At 41.5% G+C, this 4169-nt stretch overlaps 1 pseudogene; it reads left to right on the top strand.

Moving 5' to 3' along the window:
* Positions 1-1821: 1821 nt before the first annotated feature.
* On the top strand, positions 1822-3090 carry LOC124084773 (geranylgeranyl transferase type-2 subunit beta-like; annotated as a pseudogene).
* The last annotated feature ends 1079 nt before the right edge of the window (positions 3091-4169 follow it).

Here is a 4169-nt window from a genome sequence, read left to right as displayed (position 1 = left end):
AGTTACTGACCAGGGCATCTGATCAAAACACTTTTTTTTTTTTTAGTTGTAGATGGACAGCATGCCTTTATTTTATTTATTTTTTGTATTCTGTGCTAAGGATCAAATGCAGTGCCTCACACACACTAGGCAAGTGCTCTGCCACTGAGCCCCAGCCCATCTGATCCATATTCTTATTTTTTAAACTTTTCAATCCATTTGGAAATTATTTTGGAATATGGTGTGCTGCAAGAATCTTCTAAATAGGTTTTATTTTATATTTTTTTTTAGTTAGTTAAATATATATATTTTTCTATACAGCTAACTATTGCCCTGGGCACATTATATCTTTATTTTACTTAAGTATTTTCTTTGATTTTGCTCTACTAGAGATAAAATCCAGGGGCACTCTGCCACTGAACTACACCTCCAGCCCTTTTTATTTTTTTTAAATTTTGAGACAGGGTCTCCTTAAATTGCCCCAGCAGCTTTCAACCCGTGACCCTCCTGCCTCAGCCTCCTGAGTACCTGGGTTGACAAGCATTGGCCACTGCACCCCACCTCTTGTTTTATGAAGTCACTAACTCAATTAGAGTTCTAAACACAATGACACTTTTTATGAACTCCATCTTTGCATTAGTCTATCCTTCCCTCAGCACTGCAGCACTCTAGTGATTGTGGCTGTTTAACATTTGTAACCAAGAGGGTGACTCTGTCTCAGTGCTCTTCGTTCTGATGCTATCATCACTGTTGCTCGTGATTATTCTGCTTCCCCTAAACCTCATGTGTAGCGTGAAATGAATGCACACTCATCAGAATAGACACATGTAATAAAATGTAAATTAAAATGTAATGTTGGGATCCTCCTTTAGCCCACCCCAGTTTTCTGTCCAGATTTAACTAATATGGCCTAGTTATTATTTCTTCTTCTTCCTCCTCCTTCTCCTCCTCCTCCTCCTCCTCCTCTTCTTCTTCTTTTTATTCTCAGGTATCCTCTGGCACCTCCACCTAGATGACCCACTCAAATTCAACCTGTCCCAAAGACAATACATCATACTCCCCAGAGCTGGTGCTTCTGTCTCCTGTGCTCCTTGCTTGCATGACACCATGCTTTGAAGATTCAGAGGACAGTCCTGACAGTCCTAGGGATACCCCCACAGCCACCTAATGGGTTCTCAATAAGTGTTTATTGAAAACAGTTCCTTTAGCATCAGTTTGTACCTGAGCTCAAATGAAGTCAGCTCATTTATTGGGAAATAACTTGTCCACACCAACTGCCCTGGAATTAAAGATAATCATAAATCTGGGGGCTGCTGGTGATTAGCATTGAACAGATCCCAGAATCTCCACTTTTTTAATATTTATTTTTTAGTTTTAGGTGGACACAATATCTTTCTTTTATTTTTATGTGGTGCTGAGGATCAAACCCAGTGCCTCATACATGCCAGGCGAGCAGTCTACCACTGAGCCACAACCCCAGCCCTAGTTATTTCTTCTTGATGTATATATTTTACTTTTCCAGTGATGAATGCAGCCTGTCCTTTGCTGGGGACGCCACAAATGCTTTTCCCTCCTAGCTCACTGTTGGGTGCCCCAGGAACATTGGCTTCCCCCGTTTCACCCTGATCCTCGCTCACCCCATCTGGTCCCAACAGCTGCCCCAGCCTTCCCCACCAACCCCCTCAGCTCATGCCACTTCTCTGGGCCATACACATGGACACAGTGCCTCCCTATGTCCCCCAAATCATAGCTAAGGCACAACTGGCATGCTGAACACTTTAGGAAGGAATTAGCCTAACAAGTGACTGAGAGGAACATTTAAAATTAGGCGTGAGTTTTTCACTCCCAGACATGGGCACACCACAGAAGGATGTTATCATCAAGTCTGATGTACCTGTCACCCTTTTACTGGAGAAACATGCAGATTATATTGCATCCTATGGCTCAAAGAAAGACAATTATGAATACTGTATGTCTGAGTATTTGAGAATGAGTGGCATCTCCTGGGTTCTGACAGTAATGGATCTCATGGGACAACTTGATCAGATGAATAGAGAAGAAATTCTGACGTTTATTAAGTCATGCCAATATGAGTATGGTGGAATCAGTGCAAGCATTGGACATGATCCTCATCTTTTGTATACCCTTAGTGCTGTCCAGATTCTTACTCTTTATGATAGTATTAATGTTGTTGATGTAAGTAAGGTTGTGGAATATGTTCAAAATCTACAGAAACAAGATGGTTTTTTTGCTGGAGACATTTGGGGTCCCAGTAAGCAACTGGTCTAACTGGAGTTAATGGTCTGGAGGTTCCAGCATACCCTGTTGTAGTTATATCAGCATTCAGGAACACCGAAACAGAGGGGCCCAATCTAAAAAGAGAAGGGCTGAACACAAGTGCAGACCAGAGAGACCAGCTGCTTCATGGGATATGAAAATCTACTTTTGGAAAATAGGGAGAAATGATAAAAGATTCTCCTTTTGTGCGGTGGCAACTTTGGCTCTGTTGGGGAAACTTGATGCTATTAATGTGGAAAAGGCAATCGAATTTGTTTTATCCTGTATGAACTTTGATGGTGGATTGGGTTGTCAACCTGATTCTGAATCCCATGCTGGACAGATCTATTGTTGCACAGGATTCCTGGCTATTACTAGTCATTTGCATCAAGTAAGTTCTGTTTTACTGGGTCGGTGGCTTTGTGAACCGACAGTTACCTTCACGAGGACTCAATGGAAGGCCGGAGAAGTTACCAGATGTGTGCTATTTGTGGTGGGTATTGGCTTCTCTAAAGATAATTGGAAGGCTTCATTGAATTGACAGAAAGAAACTGCAAGCTTTCATTTTGGCATGTCAAGATGAAGAAACTGGAGGGTTTGCAGATAGACCAGGAGACATGGTGGATCTTTTTCATACATTATTTGGCATTGCTGGATTGTCACTTTTTGGGGAAGAACAGATTAAACCTGTTAGTCCTGTTTTTTGCATGCCTGAAGAAGTGCTTCAAAGAGTCAATGTTCAGCCTGAACTAGTGAGCTAGATCAGATTGTTGATGGAAAAGATCTCCATAGAGTTTTGCCATCTCAACATTTCTGGTTTTGAACCTAAAAATTACTGCTAATATTTTGTATATTGTTAAATTAATTTTAATAAATTATATAATTATACATATTATAAAATAAAGGCTTATATTGCATTTTCTTTTAGATTCCTTTTTGAAATGCTGTTACTTACATGTTTTTTGTATAAGTGTATCTGTTACTCTTATCTCCATAGCAGTAAACTTAAAAGAACTTGGGTTTTACTTGATTTCTTTGAATGTGCTCCTGTATTCAAAAACCATAGTTCATGTAAATTGGTTTGTGTCAACAAAAATGTTCACTGATATAAATGAATAAACATATATAAATTAAAAGATGCACAAAATAAATAAAATAAAATAAAATATAATTAGGTGTGAGATGAAACTGGGATCCAGGGATTGTTTCCTGCTGCCCATCTCTCGCCACAGGTCCCTGTTCCTGTACTGCCACTTGCAAAAGCCTGTCCGTTTCCTCCACAAGAGGGTCATTCTTGCTGATGATCTTCTCTTCAACAGATCCCAATTCTATCATCAATCCACGAAATCAAAATTGCTCTCCCCAAATTCCTTAAATAGCTTACTTAATACATGTAGCGCATATGGTTTTGTGTATGTAATTCCGAAGGAAGTTTTTAAAACTCTAAACATCTTTTGCTTTCGCAGCATGGGGATGGAGCGCAGAGCCAAGATGAACTCAGACCCCAACATTTAGGTGTGAGGAGAGGAAATGAAAAGGGACAGCGAGAATAACCCAGAACCCAGGAGGAAAGCCAGGGTGTGTGCAGGGCTGTCACCTCCAGAGGCAGGGTGATCCCATGGAGGAGCAGGGAGGGCCGAGGGACAGGACTTGGAGGTGAGGAGCAAAAGGAAGTAGTGACGTGGAAATGGTGTGTGCCTTGCTATTTTGAGTCAGGGAAGGGGGAGAATGGGAGCTGGAAGACGGCAGACAAGTCCCACTGGGGCCTAGGTAAGGACGAGGAAGAGCCAGTAGCAACTATACCATCGTCATCTGAATCAGGGCTATGAGGAGTGAGGAGAGAGGGGAGCCAGGCAAATGTGAGCCTAGGCAGACTCAAGTCAACAGGGGTTTCCTGCAGGTGTGTGGTCAGT

Source organism: Marmota monax, unplaced genomic scaffold (assembly GCF_021218885.2).
Source record: "Marmota monax isolate L192 unplaced genomic scaffold, Marmota_monax_Labrador192_F-V1.1 WCK01_AAM20220418_F8-fsc00071, whole genome shotgun sequence".
Lineage (NCBI taxonomy): Eukaryota > Metazoa > Chordata > Mammalia > Rodentia > Sciuridae > Marmota > Marmota monax.
This window is presented reverse-complemented; position numbering and strand designations above follow the sequence as displayed.